This window comes from Balaenoptera ricei, chromosome 5 (assembly GCF_028023285.1).
Source record: "Balaenoptera ricei isolate mBalRic1 chromosome 5, mBalRic1.hap2, whole genome shotgun sequence".
Classification (NCBI taxonomy): Eukaryota; Metazoa; Chordata; class Mammalia; order Artiodactyla; family Balaenopteridae; genus Balaenoptera; species Balaenoptera ricei.
Window position 1 is genome coordinate 123,396,115 of NC_082643.1, and position 18,533 is coordinate 123,414,647.

At 37.7% G+C, this 18,533-nt stretch overlaps 1 non-coding gene across 1 annotated transcript; it reads right to left on the reverse strand.

Moving 5' to 3' along the window:
- Positions 1-15,614: 15,614 nt before the first annotated feature.
- TRNAV-CAC (transfer RNA valine (anticodon CAC)) lies at positions 15,615-15,687 on the reverse strand. Its single transcript has one exon. It is a non-coding gene; the product is annotated as a tRNA-Val (tRNA).
- Positions 15,688-18,533: the final 2,846 nt, after the last annotated feature.

Sequence of the window (18,533 nt, forward strand, 5' to 3'; positions counted from 1 at the left end):
AGTGAAGCAGCAACACACTTCCAAATTCACCCAAACGTCGTTATAGTCATCAGCGGCATTTCTACTCTGAGTCTGGCAAACATTCAGGAAGGATGTCTGAAGATAAAGACTGGGCCTTTAAGTAAGACCATGTGAACTAACATTCTCCCTCGCTGCTTCTTATGTTTACCACTCTTGTTCACCATCACCACCATCATCATCATCATCATCATCATTATAGATATCATGAATAGTATAATTTTTATTAGTCATGTTTTTCTCCTTCTCCCATTTGTGATGCTCTTGTATGTGTTTATAGGAATCACTTTAAATTTGTTCTGGAAGAAGATGTAAGGCTGTCATACCTATATTATTTAGTTATTTTTAAAACAAAATCTGACAATGTGAACAGTACTAAAATGAGAGCGTGAAAGAATTAAGATAAACCCAAGTTTAATCAGAAAGGTTTAATTCAGGGAAGAGTCTGGGAGTTATCATGAGTAAGTGGCAGCCTCAGGAATGGAAGAAAGGGCACTGCTGAAGGCCAGAAATGAAGCCTGGTTCTTGCAAGACCACATTTAATTGAAAAATAATCAAAACATTAATCGAAACAAATATGGTGGGCCAAAATGCAGAATGAAAAATGATCTAAGCAGCAAAGAGGGGTCAAACATGGAGAAGATAAGGACAGGAAAATCCCTAGGGAGACATAGATTGACGAGCTCTCCATATTGAAGGACACTGCATGTCCAGTCCCTTTCTGCCTTTCCAAAAATAATAACGCCACGCTCCCAGACTGACCAGAGGTTAAGTGTGCCACATTTCCCAGCCATGGCCATGTTACTTAACGCTAGTTTTGAAATTAAAAACACTTATATATATTAAAAAATAGAAAGCAAAATCCACACAACTTGTAAAATGAAACCTGGGACTTCGAAGACATTGCTTTTTTCCAAAGAGCCACTTTAGGCTAGTCCGTAGTTCTTGGGGTACACATTTACTCTCTCTCCTCTGCCGTTAGGAGCAAGGCGGAGAAGCACCAGCCCAGGAAATGATAATCCAAGCTTTCATGGAAACCATTAGAACTAGTAACAAGAACTGTAAGTGCAAGAATGTTTGTGCTTAAGGGTGAATGTGTATGGAGTTACTACATCCAGAAAATCTTCAAAACAATGCAGTGTTTCTGATATATCCCACTCTCTGGTATCACTGCAATAGCTAAAATATGCTTTTATAAAAGAAGTTTGGTTTTGGTTTTGATTTTGGTAAGGCTTTTCACCCACTGAAATCACAAGCAACCTGTCTGAGGTGGCTCACCTCACACACTGAGTCTATTTTCTGGAGGGTTCTTTAAAATCCCAATACTCCCACCTGGTGGCCATAAAGAGTTAAGGTCAGTCAGGGTGGCAATGAGTTCCCCAAAATGTATTTGGGGGTGCCGAGTCCTCTGGTCACAATGGTGGAGCCCAGGGCCCAAGGCTAAGGGCAAATGCGGAAGCACTCTGTGCAGTGAGCACACAGTGTTAAAAGGAAAGGAGGTGCGGGGAAATGACACGGGCCTGAGAACAGCGCCCTCGGAATCCCCGATGCGGGGACTGAGTCACCGTACATCATCGGCACAGAGCCTGCCACACGGCAAATACTTAATATTCGTAGATGCTTCTATCATCATTAGTCTAAGATGAAGACACGTGGTGGGCGCCCGTGGAAATAAAAGACTAACCCAAACTCCACTTTTAAAGGGAACTGTGGTTTTCGAGGGCAGATCTGAGAGGTAAGATGAAATACAAAAGGCAGACTCCCTCTCCCAGCACAGAAGTTTCACATGAGAAAACAGAGAGTGAGACTATGAATTTAATGAAATTTAATGAATGCGGAGAGAAGCTCTCTTCTGAGGCCTGAGCTCACATCTTGTTACATATCGTAAATTCCCACAGGAGAAAGGACCCAGTTAAGATTACACATATGGAACAGGCTTCGATTATAATTCAGAGATTCTCTACATGGAATAACATCTCTAGGTATAATGAATGTGAAAACACTTCAGTCCTTGCTCCCCTTGTTCTTCATCACACAACCCACGCTCGGAGCATCTCCAGCACCTTGCTGGGCAGAAACCTCCCGAGCATAATGAATGTATAACCCTTCAGACCCTCCTGAACATCAGAGAGCCCACACTGGAAGTAGAGTCCAACTCTGCATCTCTTTCCTCCCCAACCACTCAGATACTCATTAGCTACGTGCCCACATATTTTTGGCTCCTGATTATATCTGGGTTAGAGTCTGCTGTTGATCAAATCCTTCTAGTACTAACTTCTAATGGCTCATCTGGGCTTATAGACCATAGTCACAACTGTCCAAAATGTCTCTCTGAGAATTTTTGAAGTTCTAGGCAGGAAGCTGAAGGACCTCAGGGCACAAGATATGCTTTTATCTTCCTTCCAGGAAAAGGCTGTGACTTTGTAAGATAAAGGAGGATGTGAGAAGTGACCAGCCAGCTTTCTTTATGGGTAGGGATGAATATAGAATTCTGGGAGAGTGAACTCCTGCAGAGGCTGGAGTGTTTTTGCATGGCTGGAAGAACTACATCTGGCAGAAAAGTGCCAACCTGAAGTTTGCAGGGAAGGAAAAATACCCAGATAAAACTGTACTCAAACGGAGAATACCAGGTAGGACATGAGAAGAACAACAACATCAGAGAAGACTAATAAGTCTTGGCAGAAAACAAGGAATTGAATTGGGAACAGTACTATGACCTCACATGTCTATATACAAATGAACAAAGTATAGGTTATGCATCAAGTTAACTTGAAATTTTAGCCAAAGGAGAGGAATGCTATGTCAGACAAAGAAGATATGGTGAAAAGGGACAAACAGCTAGAACTCGGTGATGGAAGAGTATATCATGTCTCATAGAAACACTAGCTAACATTTATGGAGCACTTACTATATGTCACATATGGTCACATATATTCAAGGTATTTTACAGGTATTATTATCTGTATTTTGCAGACAGGAGACTGAGGCACAGAAAGGTGATGCAACTAGGATTTAAATGCAACACTCTGGCATCAGTGTCCAAGTTTTTAAGCACTGTTTCTCTAACAGATTAGAGCTATCCAATATGGGCTGAGAGAAATTCATAAACTACAGAGTGGAAACATTGTGAGATGATCTCAGTTGGAAGTAAAATGAGAGAGAGAGAAAAGTGAAATTCTTATAAGATTGGCATCCCGGCCAGACATCCAGACATAATGCAGTTTAGTTCAGAGGGAAAACCGGCACTGAGACAAATGTAGTAGAGATTGGCAATTTCGGCTCTCCGGAAAGCTGTTGTCCAAATGCCCTCCCTTCCTCTGCTTGGGTTCGGAGAAGCCAAGGCTGGCAGAGGCGGTTTCACACCAAGACTGCAAGGGACGCAGATGAACCACAGGAACAGGGTGGAAACTTTGAGTTTGGAGGCAGGCAAAATGGCCCTGTTTTCAAAAAGCAGGCAGAGTGGGCTGGGGCGAGGAGTCTGTAAATTATGAAGGAAGGTTTAATGTCAACCCACATCAAAATTCTGTATTTCAAAACCTAGTTTGTGAGCATTCTGAAGTGAAGCCATCTGAAAACCACTGAATCATACTTCTTATTTTGCAGGGGTGAAGATAATATTCTAGATGTAAGTCAATGGTTTCCTGTTCCTTCAACGCCACCCTTTCCTGCCTAGAATCTGCTGTGCCCGCCAGGTTAGAAAGCGTACCAACCATCTCAGCATGCCGGATGTGCTGGCAATGGGGAATCTGGAATCAGTCCTGTCACCGACCGGACAGCCAGTAAAATTCTGATTGACTGCCTCTTTCTACTCATTGCTGTGTTGGCCTAGATCCTATGAGTAGGCTTCTAGCCCAGTTGCTTCGCCTTCCTCTCTAATTCTAGTGTGTCCTGGAGGCTTACCCTTTGCTCTAACCCACTGGTCCAGCTTCCTTTAGTTCCAGCCGCTGACCCATTGTCAATGGACTGATGGCCCACACAGTGTTATCTATTGCACGTCTATGTCTTTCTCTGTAAGAGAAAGGAAATGGTAGAATTACTGCTTATGTGCAGTTTCGATGTTAGTAGATACTGCCAAGTTGCCCTCCAATGTATCTGTTCAGATTCACACGCCTGCCAGAGTGTATGAGAGGACTCGCTCACCCACACCCATGCCAACAACACCACTTTTTAAGTGGAATATTATCAAATTGGAGCCCTTCCAGAGGAGAGCAAACAGAATGGTAGAGTAGGGCATCTTCTAAAAGAAACTTCAGATGTTTAATCTAGAAGAGAGAAATTTTAAAGAACCCACATGTGAAAGAATTCAAATTATTCTTTATCACCTCTAGTGCGGGTAAGGTTCTGCTTTCCCACACATAGCCACAAGGCAAGTAAGTCCACCCACACCTGGCTCTAAATTCCATGTTATTACATGTTCTTAAAGATGCTAATGACTCAAATTATTTGTATAATGACCATAGGACAAAATACCAACTGAATAACCTATCTTTTTCGGTATCATGTTTGCTAAGGAGCTGACTCCATCTCATAAGGTAGTTGTAACAATGTAATAACTTCTCATTTTTTATTTGCACCCTGATATTAAGATGACATGTCTTAGATAAAGATTGTCTAATAGCCAATTAATTTGTGAAAAGATGTTCAATCTCATCAATAATTTTTAAACTACAAGTAAGAGGGTTTTTTTTCAACCTATTAGACTGGAAAATATATAAAAAACCAATAAAAACTTTTTGCAAAGGTGTAAGGAAATGAACACTTTGCTGTACTGTTGGGTAGAGTATAAGTGGGTATAACCCTTCTGGAAATAAATCTAACAACGACAGAAATATAAAATGTGCACACGCTTTAACTCAAGAATTCTATTTCTAGGAATTCATCCTAAGAAAATAATTATAGATATGTACAATGACTGAGTTAATAAGGTCATCCAAAGTCATTCATTTATACTAATGAATAATTGAAAACAATCTAAATAGCCATCTATGCACAGTCTGTTATGTAAATTATGGTATTAGGTATAATGGAATACATGTAGCCATTAAAATGTTGAAGTAGATCTGTGTGCTGGACTATTTCCCATTTTACTCCACCCCCAGATCTATTTTTCACCCTTGTCTACCATGCCTGGTGCCCCAGGAGGGGCATGAATGGGTTCTCTTGTCTCTGGCTTCTGGCTGGGTTTGGTCGCTGGGAGGAACTGGTAGGAAATGAATAGTTGGGCAGATTGTGCAATCTGAGTATTTCATCCTGTTTCCTCTCTGCTGAGTCACCCCTGGTGGCTGTGGCCCTCTTCCAAAGACCTCGGCCTCTGTCACGTGGCCTTCTCCTGCCACTACTCTCCTAGGTCCTAGTAACCACACTTCCCTTTACTCTTTAGACCTAGGGGTGATAACAGCTCCAGCTCCCCACCGTCACTATGCTTGGGGAGCTTCACCAGCCTTTGTTGGTTCCCCTTGATCTTACCACAGTTCTGTAATACAGTTTTAGCTTCTGCCATCCACTCTTGACAGTTCAAAGACAAAGGAGTAAAGAAATGAAGAGAATTTCACCTTAACTAGTCCAAAATTGTATATCAAAACATATGTTGCTGCTTATGGGACACAACAAAATTTAGATGCATGCAGAATTTAAAACGCACAAAAATTTGCAGCTTTTTATACTAACTATTGTACCTTGTTTTAGAGTGCCATTTAAAAAGAAAAGTATCAAGCTGAGAGTTGAAGAAGAAAAAGTAATCTGTTACAAAACACTTTTATAATCAAATGGGAACATGTCCTGAAGTGTCAGGGTGATAATAAGGACCCCCAGACAACCATGGATTTAAATAAAGCAGTAAGAATCCCATTAAGTGGAGAAAGGTCAGGTATCTAAACAATTACATAATTACCTTCTTTAATATACTTTCAAAATAAAAACATATAAGGTGATCAGCCTTAATTTTAAAACTTCAGGGAAGGTTTTTAAATGAGAATAGCTTTTCTCTCAACATCAAGACATATTTCTTATACATTATATTTCAAAACATTTTTTCTAAATATATAAGATTTTATTAAGGTTAGCTTTTAAACACTAATAATTTAGATTGTAGCTGGGATAGGAATAATCTCTAAGAAGCACTGGACTTATTTTCATAGGTAATATGGATTCCCTCTACCAATAAGGCAGAAGTTACCTTCTAAATCTGTTTTATAAAATGCAGACCAAGGCCCAGGAGTGGGTCCTGAAATCAATTTAGTGGATGGAGTGGGAGGGGGCAAGCAGTATTTTTTAATGACATAAAAGAGACTAGAATAGAATTAGAGTAAAATAGAAAATATCAGAGTGTATTTCACATAAGTGTACTTTATAATGAAATGTGTTTATTTTCATGTACATGTCTGTGTACTGGGTCACAAGACAAAATGCATTTCTTACTGTGAATCCTGGTCAAAACTGTTTGAAAGTCTCTATTTTGGTCTATGATAACCTCTGGTAATAATTTTACTGCTTTCAACCAAGGCTGTATAGTGAAGCTAATAAAAGCAGCAGACAGAAGTAAAGGTGAAGATCAAAGCAGAACAAATTTATAGCAAGTGTGTTAGAATAGGGAACATTTTACTGTTATTATCCTAAAAAGAATCTTCAAAAGGATAAAAGCCATGCTATTTGACTGCCATGGCTATAATGGCATTAACTATAACTTTTGAAGCAGAGTGAGAATATGTACATGAATAGCTGTATTGATTAATTAGTAACTTGTCTTTTCTGATATTTCTCTGAGACAGGCTATTCATTAAACTATTTTCAAGAAATGTCTGGTGTGATTACAAATAACATGGTCCAAGTTAAAAAGTAATGTGAATAAAAATTGTCAAAAACATTGTTATATAAGAAAAGCAAATAAGAAAAACAACATACAGAGCAGGTTCCAATTTATGGTCCAAAAAATAATATACAAATATGCCAACAGGTATATGAAAATGTGCTCAGCATCACTAATTATCAGGGAAATGCAAATCAACACCATGAGATATCACTTCACACCTATTAGGAGGCCTATTATTAAAAAACCAAAGATAACAAGTGTTGTAGAGGGTGTGGGGAAAAGGGAACACATGTGCACTGTTGGTGGGAATGTAAATTGGTGCAGCCACTATGGAGAACAGTATGGCGATTCTTCAAAAATTTAAAAACAGAACTACCATATGACCCAGCAATGCCACTCCTGGTAATATATAAGAAAAAAAACAAAAACACTAATTCAAAAAGATACATGCACCTCAATGCTCATAGCAGCATTATTTACAATTATCAAGATACGGAAGCAACCTAAGTGTCCATCAACAGGTGAATGGATAAATAAGATGTGGTGTATATATACAATGGAATACTACTCAGCGATAAAGAAGAATGGAATTTCACCATTTGCTGCAATATGGATGGACTTGGGGGGCATTATGCTAAGTGAAATAAGACAGAGGAAGACAAATACTGCATGATATCACATACATGTGGAATCTGAAAGATACAACAAACTAGTGAATATAACAAAAAAGAAGCAGACTCAACAGATATAGAGAGCAAAGTAGTGGTTACCAGGTTGGCGGGGTGGGAGCGGGCAGTGTAAGGGTGGGGGAGTGGGAAGTACAAACTGTTGGGTATAAGATAAGCTCAAGGATATATTGTACAACATGAGGAATATAGCCAATATTTTGTAATAACTTTGAAACTGTATAAAAATTTTAATAAACAAACAAACAAATAAATAAAGGACAACTTAAACAGCCTTGCAATACTAAGGCATTTTAGAGTCTGAGCATAAAGACTTGTTTCCTATGATGTTTTGTTTGGCCAGCATGGTATTTTACAAACTTGTGGACAAGCACACCTAAAAATAGAGCAGGTACGTGTAGCCAGCCATAGTCCTCACCCCTCACCCCATGTGCACCCCTCACCCACATGTGAGTGTGCACAGTCTCACACACACACACACACACACACATACCTCTACAGACATACACACAACTACAAACACACACACAATCACGGAAACACACACAACTGTACATATAATCCACAATCATACATACATACACACACAAAACTACAAATACACACAACCATACACACACAACCATATACACACAACTGTATGTACAATCCAAAAACACACACAATCTTACACACATACACACACAACTACAAATATACACATAACTACAAACACACAGCTACAAATATACACACAACCACAAACACACACAACTGCACATACAATCCACACACTCAGCCACACACACATATGTATACAACTATATACATACACACAAACACACACATATATACACACATAACCACATACATACACACAAACACACATAGCTTTACGCCTTTATGCCATCTACCTGACCTCTGAAGGAATCTGAGTTTGTGTCCCCTTTGTTAGAATTTCAACCAAATAGAGGGGACATCAAACAACTGTTAAGAAACTGAGAAGCAGCTGAAGAAAATCTATGATTCACACAAAATTAATAAGTTTAGGAGATAGTGTCATCCAGAGCAACAGAGAGGGGATTACTGGAATTACTAAATTAACCCAAACATATATGTATTTGGGATATGTAAAATTCCTATTTTTATTTGTTCTCCTTCAAAGATTATGCCTTTTTTGATATTGCCTCAGACCAAAAACTGGCAGGATAATGATATGGTCATGACATCGATAACTTACATTTGTGAGTGCAATTTTAACTTTTTAAATACTTTCACATCTGGGTACAAGGCTCTAGGACAGAAATAAGAGCAATTAAAATAATGTACAAGGCCAACAAAAACTGAAATGGCCACATAATTAAATAACATATTTTAAAGCTCATATTGAAACATCAAAAGAAAAACACTTTAAAAAGAAAATCTCATAATATTGCCCACTTTACATTCCCAGAAACCTCTCCAATTATTCTTTAATTCCAAAGAATTTCCCTGACTGCTTAATCTTTGTTCTCCTGGGATACTGTTGAGGAACAAATATATTTCCCAGAAGCCTTAGGACATAGTGAGTCCCTCAAGGTGCTCCGAATCCTAACCATGTTTACTATGCAGTGTTTGGAACTCAGTAAATATAATGACTAAGAAAACCATTTTGGCTATTACAGTGTGATTTCAGATGATTCTTATCAAATTTTATCATGGTTTTATGAATAATTACAGTGGTCCAATAAAAAGCCTATATGTACTTCATGTCCCACATAAAAATTAACACTGTGATAATCTACTGTTAGCATAAATCATATCCAATTAGCATCTATGTTGATTGGAAATTCATCTTTTCCAAATCTTGAAGAATTCAGAAACACCAATACATTAGTAGTATGTAGGAGGAATAAACATGTTGAGTAATTTAGACATTTGTTACCTGAGAAATCTGAAATGAACAGAGCTATTCTCATTTAAAAATTGAGGTGAACAGACTTTGTCCACATGAAATTATACATACATAGATGGACATGAGAAGCGCTCTTCTTATAGCCATCCTATACGTACACACCTGCCATTCTCAGCACAAGCTTCCATCATAAAGGTGGGCTAATGTTCCAGGGCACAGCTGGAGTGGAGGCCACCGTGACCATGCTTCAAGCAATAGAAAAGAGAAAGGCAGAAAGGGCAATAGGGCATGTCCTAGCACTTTCTCCTTTTAAAGAGAGAACATTGTCCAGCAATGTTTGCTTTTAATTCATTGGCAAGGGAGTCTCACATGTACAACTCAGAATAAAATCAGGTTTCTTCCATAGAGGCTCAAGAAATATGAAAGTTGTAAGAGCTAGCTGGTTGGCTCTAATATAGCCTAACCCCTCAAGAATCATGGTTAAAGAAATAGCTTCTTGGAGAATTTTCATAGTCAGTCATCCCAAAGACATAATTAAAAGGAGCATTTGTCACTTGTTTCCCAGCATCCATTCTGCCTTCTCTCAACAACAGCCCTGGTTTTCATTTGGGTATCCAGCCCTATCCCACTCTTAGTCCATGTGGTCCAGTGCAGACCTATCCCTAGTTTTAGGGATGGAACATATTACCCAGGCTTAGGCCCGATCAGCCCACTGCTGGCCAAGTGATTGGTTCATGAGGTAAACACATGACCTAAGCTAGTCCAATCAGAGTGAATCTCAAGACTTTTACTAGAATGTAAACCCAATGAAAGTAGGGAACTTCCTTCCTTGTCTTATTTGCACTGCTTCCACAGCATCTAAAACAATGTCTGGAACAAAGTAGATAATAAATATGACTGAATGCTAAATATCTGAAAATGGAGCTAAAAGTTGAAGGAAAAATTCAATTTTAATGACATTGTTTGAATCTCTGTACCTCAGCTAAATCTACCCCTAGGTCATTCAGTCAATAAATTTTCTTTGTTTGCTTATACCAGTTTGAGCTTGGATTTCTCTTACTTGCAACCAAAAGGCAATAGGGAAATAGGCAGGACAAGCAGTCTAATCCAGTAAGGGCTTGATAATTCATTAGGTTCAGAACATGTCAATCATTTAGCAAAAGAGATAAAAACAGACAGGCAATTTAATGAGTAGAACTTTGGAGCACGAAGAGATGAGGATTCATCCTCCAATGACATGTTTTGTTTTTTAAAAATCAGTGAGTCTTTTCAACAAATTGTGCTAGACATCCACATGCAAAAAATGAATCTAGACACAGACCTTTCTCCTTTCACAAAAATCAAATCAAAATGGATCATAGGCCTAAATGTAAAATGCAAAAGTATAAAACTCCTAGAAGGTAACATAGGAGAAAATCTAGATAAAACACCAAATCATGACCCATAAAAGAAAAAAATTGATAAGTTGGACTTTATTAAAATTTAAAACTTCTGCCCTGAAAAAGATACTGTTAAGAGAAAAGACAAGCCACAAACTGGGAGAAAATATTCGCAAAGACGTAACTGCAAATAAAGAACTTATATCCAAAATACGTAAAGAACACCTAAAACTCAACAGTAAGAAAAAAACCCAATTTAAAAATGAGCAAAAGATCTAAACAGACACCTCCGCAAAATACCTTACCTCATCTGTAAATCTTCTTTGGCAGTTTCTTACAAAACTAAATATATTCTTACCATATGATCCAGCAATTGTGCTCCTTGGTATGTACCCAAATGGGTTGAACACTATGGCCACATGAAAACCTGAATACAGATGTTTGTAGCAGCTTTATTAATTATTACCAACACTTGGAAGCAACAAGATGCCCTTTCAATAGGTAAATGGATAAAAAAAAATGTGGTACATCCAGATAATGGAATATTATTTGAAACAAAGAAATAAAAATTAATGTTTAAATAATCAATGAGAATAAATTTTATAGTAATATTCCCCCTACCTTTATATATCTTTCAAATTTCTATAACAAAAAAATTTATACAGTGTACATATCTAGAAATTCCATATCTAGGATTTTATCCTTATAGATATATGGAAACATTAATCAAAAATTTATGTCAAAGGATTATGTAGTGTTGTTAGGAATAGCAAAAGCCAGGGAACAATTAAATATCCATTACAAAAGAACTGGATAAGTAAATTGTGCTTCCTTTACAAGTGGAATACTACAGGGCAGTTAAAAAAGCAGCCTCTTTGTAGAATGTAAATAAGCTCCATGAGGGAAGGAATTGTTTTTTTTTGGTTCACTAATATATCCCAAATAACTGTGCCTAGCACAGGAAGAGTGCTCAATAAATATTTGCTGAATAAATGAGTAGGGAATAATTGTTATACTTTTTTAAAGCAAGGAACAGGGACTTCCCTGGTGGCACAGTGGTTAAGAATCCGCCTCCCAATGTAGGAGACACGGGTTCAAGCCCTGGTCCGGGAAAATCCCACATGCCGCAGAGCAACTAGGCCCATGCGCCACAACTACTAAGTCTGAACTCTAGAGCCCAAGAGCCACAACTACTGAGCCTGCATGCCACAACTACTGAAGCCCGTGCAAATAGACCCCATGTTCTGCAACAAGAGAAGCCACCACAATAAGAAGCCCAGGCACCGCTTCAAAGAGTAGCCCCCGTTCACCGCAATGAGAGAATGCTCACACACAGCAACAAAGACCCAATGCAGCCAAAAAAAAAAAAAAAAAAAATCCAATAAATAAATAAATAAATAAAGCAAGGAACAAAAAATGTGGGTATAGTGTGGCTTCATGTATGTAAATTTAAAAGATATAAATATATATGCATGAATATGTATTTTTTAGCTCTACAAGGATACATATGAATCTGGTAACCAGGAAGAAGAAATGGAGACTGGTATTTAGGGAAAGGAAGAGGATTTAACCTCACTGTGGTCAACAAAAAAAATCGATAAGGAACTGAAGAATGCTTCAATAGAAAAATGGGCAAGATATGAATAGGCAACTCACAAAAGAAGAAAGAGAAATGATCAATACTCAAACTAATAATAGAATGAATCCCAGTAAAAACAAATAATCGCTTTTACCTATCAAATTTATAGATTTAAAAAGATCGTCAAAATGCAGAGTTAACAAGGGTAGAGGGAAATGGCACATTCATTCACTGTTGATGACAGTATAAATTAGTATATCCTTTCTGGAGGGCAAATCAGCCTTCAACAATTTGTAACAAAATGTATAATAAAGTTAGATACCTTCCTTACCTTTAATCCAAGCTATCCAACTGCCAAGGATAAAAGAAATGTGGAAAGTTGTTTGCACAAAGAGATTCAAAGCAATGGGAATTCCCTGCTGTTCTAATGGTTAGGACTCCATGTTCTCACTGCCAAAGGGTCCAGGTTTGATCCCTGGTCAGGGAACTAAAATCCCACAAGCCGTCCAGTGCGGCAAAAAAAAAAAGCAATGTAGATTATTTTATATACACATGGAAAATTTTTTGTTTACCAATAGAAGACTAGGGATAATGAACCCAATTCCACTGTTGGGTAGAGGTGTGTGGTTATTCCCCACACCACCAAGCAATTCTTGGACACCAGTTGGGTGTCCTAACAAGTCAACTCAGTTCTGACACTGTCTACCTGGAGATAGCATCAGATCCCACAGGTTGAGGGCCCAGTCCCACAAGACGGCCACCTCCCTGCCCCACCTCCCCTTCAAAAGTCAGTCACAAGTCCAAGTTTTTACCTGTATATCTGATCAACTAGCTATAAATCAAAGGTTCCTCCAACCCCCTCCTTTAGCTCAATTAATTTGCTAGTGTGGTTCGCAGAATTCAGAGGAACATTTTACTTACTAGATCACTGGTTTATTATAAAAGGATATAACTCAGAAACAGCCAGTTGGAAGAGATGCATAGAGCAAGGTATGGGGAAAGAGTGCAGAGCTTTCATGTCCTCTCTAGACACACGACACTCCCCAAATCTCCAAATCACCAGCTTGGAAGCTCTCTGAAGCCATCTTTTTGGAATTTTTATGGAGGCTTCAATTACATAGGTATGGTTTAAATCATTGGTCATTCATGATTAAACTCAATCTCCAGCCCTTCTCCCCTCCAAGGAGGTCAGGGGGAAGGGACTGAAAGTTTCAACCCTCTAATCACAGGGCTGGCTCTCCTGGCAACCAGCCCCCATCCTTAGGTGGGGTCCAAAAGTCACTTCGTTAATGTAACAAAAGACACCTTTGTTGTTCTGTCACTTAGGAAATTCCAAGGCTTTTAGGAGCTCTGTGCCAGTAACAGGGATGAAGACCAAATATATATTTCTTATTATTAATCACAGTATCACAGTAAGTAAATTTTAGTATGTATATTCAATGAAATATCATGCAGACATTTAAATTTGTTTATTTATATACTTCTGGATTTGGAAAGCTGTTCACAGCATATTGTTGAGTAAAAGAAAAAAGATCACAAAAGAAAACAACAAGAATTCCCATTAAAAAAATGAAAAGAAAAATATCTGAAACCTGCAGCAAATGTCATATTTAAAGGTTAAACATTAGAAGTACAATCATTAAGATTAGAAATAAGATAAAAGACAAGAATACTCAATTATCACCAGTAATACTCAACATTGTACTAGCTGTCCTGGTCATTGCCATATGAAAATAAATGAAATAAACTGCATAAATGCAGGTTGCAAAGCAACAAAACTCATTATTTGTACAATATGACTGACAACCTAGAAAATGCAAGGAAATCACTAAAAAAATATTATTCAATAAATAGAGGAGCTTAATAAGGGGTGAGATATAAGATCAATGTATAAAAGTCAATTGCTGTGGTTTATGTCAAAGAGTGTTTTTCCTACGTTTTCCTCTAAGAGTTTTATAGTTTCTGGTCTTACAGCTGGAAGAATCAGACTCCCTGACTTCAAACTATACTACAAAGCTACAGTAATCAAGACAGTATGGTATTGGAACAAAAACAGAAATGTAGATCAATGGTACAGGATAGAAGCCCAGAGATAAACCCACACACATATGGTCACCTAATTTATGACAAAGGAGGCAAGAACATACAATGGAGAAAAGACAGCCTCTTCAATAAATGGTGTTGGGAAAACTGGACAGCTACCTGTAAAAGAATGAAATTAGATCACTACCTAACACCATACACAAAAATAAACTCTAAATGGATTAAAGACCTAAATGACCCAGCAATCCCACTACTGGGCATATACCCTGAGAAAACCATAATTCTAAAAGACACATGTACCCCAATGTTCATTACAGCACTATTTACAATAGCCAGGCCATGGAAGCAACCTAAATGTCCAATCATAGATGAATGGATAAATAAGATGTGGTACATATATACAATGGAATATTACTCAGCCATAAAAAGGAATGAAATTGGGTCATTTGTAGAGATATGGATGGACCTAGAGTCTGTCATACAGAGTGAAGTAAGCCAGAAAGAGAAAAACAAATATCGTATATTAACACATATATGTGGAATCTAGAAAAATGGTACAGATGAACCTATTTGTAGGGAAGGAATAGAAACGAAGACGTAGAGAATGGACATGTAGACAAAGCGGGGGAAGGAGAGGGTGGGACAAACTGGGAGATTAGGTTTGACATAAATACACTACCGTGTGTAAAACAGATAGCTAGTGGGAACCTGCTGTATAGCACAGGAAGCTCAGCTCGGTGCTCTCTGACGACCTAGATGGGTGGGATGGGGAGGGTGGGAGGAAGGTCCAAGAGGGAAGGGATATGTGTATACATATAGCTGATTCAATTCATTGTACAGCAGAAAATAACACAACATTGTAAAGCAATTTTACTCCAATAAATATATAATAAACTCAAAAATAAAATAAAAGTCAATTGCTTTCTTTTATGAGCAATAACCACTTAATACTTAAGCAGGAATATCCAAGATTGCCCATATGAGGTGAACAATCTAAGCCATCATTAAAGGACTAAAAGATGTCAATTTTTCTCCAACATTAATGTATAAATTCAATGTAATCCCAACCAGAATCCAAAGGAGTTTTACTTAATGGAAACTGACAAATTCTTAACTTCTTCTTCTTTTTTTTTTTTTAATATTTAAGCCTGCGAGATCTTCGTTGTGGCATGAGGGATCTTTTTTAGTTACGGCATGCAGGCTCTTAGTTGTGGCATGAGGGATCTAGTTCCCTGACCAGGGATCAAACCCGGGCCCTCTGCATTGTGAGCGCAGAGTCTTAATCACTGGACCACCAGGGAAGTCCCTGATTCTTAACCTCTTATGTGAAATACACACACACACACACACACACACACACACACAAGAATAGCCAAGAAAATTTTGAAAAATGAAGATAAAATAAAGGAGACGACTGTGCTACCACAAATAGTTATGGCAGTTAAACAATGTGTATATATAGTTTTAAACATCAGTATGATAAAATAAAAACAAAGTTAACACACAGGCAACTGACTAGGAGAAAAAAGTTTCAACTTTCAGCTGATGAATGATTACTGATTGTATGTATATATGCACACATGTTCAGTGATTTTATATATATATAGTCACTATATATGTATTATGTTATGTATATATTCATTATATATGTAGTCATTATATATCTATAGTATATATAAATTACTTATAAAAAGATAAACAACACGTTAGAAAAATAGGTAAAAAATATGAATAGGTACTTAGAGATGAGGAAATTAAAATGGCCAATAAACATGAAACAAGAGGAACAAAGTCCTCTTTGGTTCAGATCAAACCAATAAGGTTCTATTGTTTTTTGTTCACTATAATGGCAAATTTTTAAAAGACCCATAATGTCAAGTAGTATAGGAAAGCGGATGGATCGATACTGACACAGTCATTTAGGATTGAGATTGTCAGTATCTACCAACTCTTGAGATTTCTAAACCAATTAACCCAGCAATCATACCTGTATAAATACAATCTGTAGAAAAATTGGCAATGAATTTCATGTCCATCAATAGCATATACTTGTTAAATTGCTGAGAATTCTAACAGCAATTTAAAATAAAGATGATTCTATTTTTATTAAAATTTTCTAAGACATATTCTCCAGTTACTATTGCGATAACAAACTCTCCCAAACTTAGTGAATTAAAACCACCACCAGGAATCAGACAGGGCACAGCGAGACTGCCTGGTCTCTGCTCCAGGAATTCTGGAAGGAGCTGCGAGGACTCAACAGTCATTCACTGAGTTATTCATCTGTGGTGATGCTCAACTACAGCCCCTACAAGGGGCCTCTCCCTTTGCCTGAGCTTCTTCAGAAAGTGATGATGGCCTCAGGATAGTGCAATATTACATGGTGACTCAGGGCTCCAAAAGTAGACATTCCATCAAACGATGGAGAAACTGCATTGCCTCTCCTGACCGAGCTTCATAAGTCAGTGTCACTTCCGCCAATTTCTACTGTCACAAGCCTGCCCAGATTCCAGGGGAAGGGACACAGACCCTATCTCTCAATGTCAAAGTCACATTGTAAGAGCATGAAAGTACACAGAATATCATTTCAAAAGATAGATGGCAAACTGTTAAGAACTGTTAGCTCCGAGGAGTGGGGTGAGATTATAGTAGTAGGAGATGGATGCGACCATTTGCTTTTCCTATAATGGGCTGGGACTTCACAATGAGTCCCCAGTTGAGATGTGTAAAGGACAAGAAGTAGTGTGTCTGGAAAACTGCATGCAAATAAAATGGGGCATGAGACATGATTTGGTGCCAATCAAACTACCTCAGCTAAATTTCTAAAAAGCATGATCTGGTATCCAACCACTCAAATGTCAGCCACTGTGGAGATGAGTGGAAAACATCAAAATGGATGTCCTGATACTTGAGCCAGGCAGTCCAATCTGTGGCTAGACTTAGGTTGGTAAAGAAGCTGGGACCCTAACAACTCATGAGCTTCTATGCTTTTTGGTTTGTTTTGTATCACTTTAGCTTTCTAGTAAAAAGTCCCTTTAAAAAGTACAGTTTGTTCTCAACTATAAAAACAGAAAAAAAAGGATATTTTCTACTTATAAGGATCCTTTTAACCAAGTTCAACTCTAGATCTTGATTCAGATTACAGGTGGGGCTACAAGCAAGAATAAAGGAAGCCTGGTTTCATAGTGGGGTTTTCTTACTGAATTCAACCATTTTCAACTGAAATTACTTTTTGCATGTAGACTAAATCTTTAGTAGAAGTTTATTTTTAAAAAGTTCAGATTCATAACATTTTGTGGTGAATACCAAGACTTATTGTGAAAATACAGTAATCAAGACACTGAGGTAGTAGCATAAGGATGACCTTATGGAATGGAATACAGAGCCCAGGAATAGTCCCACATAGTCAAATCAGTAGTCATTTGATTTTTGACTGAGATGCCAAAGCAATCCAATGGGGACAGGAAAGTCTTCTCAATAAATGGGGGGAAAACTGTTCATACATATGGGGGGCGGGGAGAACCCAATCCTTACCTCATAGCATATACAAAAATTAATTTGAGTTGGATAACAGACAGAGTAAAAGTTAGAACTATAAAGCTTCTAGTCTAGAAGAAAGCGCAGGAGTATATTTTTGTGACCTAAAAGACAGGAAGAGGACATGGAAAGCAATAAAAGAAAACAGTGGATAAATTTATCTTCAAAATTTAAAAATCCCTCTCTTAAAGACACTGTTAAGAAAATGAATAGGCTATCCAGAAAGTAGAAGAAAATTACTGCAAAGCATATATTGGGATAAAGGAGTAGCGTCTAGGATATTTTTAAGAATCCGTACAACTCATTAATAAAAGACAAACAACCCAAAACAGGACACTGAGACGAAAGTCAAGTGATGCTCCGCGTAGAAAAACACCCAGACGCTTGAAAAAATTACTCAATGCCATTGCCACCCTCATATTTTACCCAAACTCTGTATACAGTGAAAGAATCATTTAATATTTTTAAAAAATAACATTAATTGGCATATAAACATGCCCATTATAAAGAAAATCTGATACAAAAATAAATATTTCCTTCCTTCCGTTTACCTCATCCTAATTAACTCTTCAAAAAGTATGGGTAATAATAATTCACACACACACCAAGC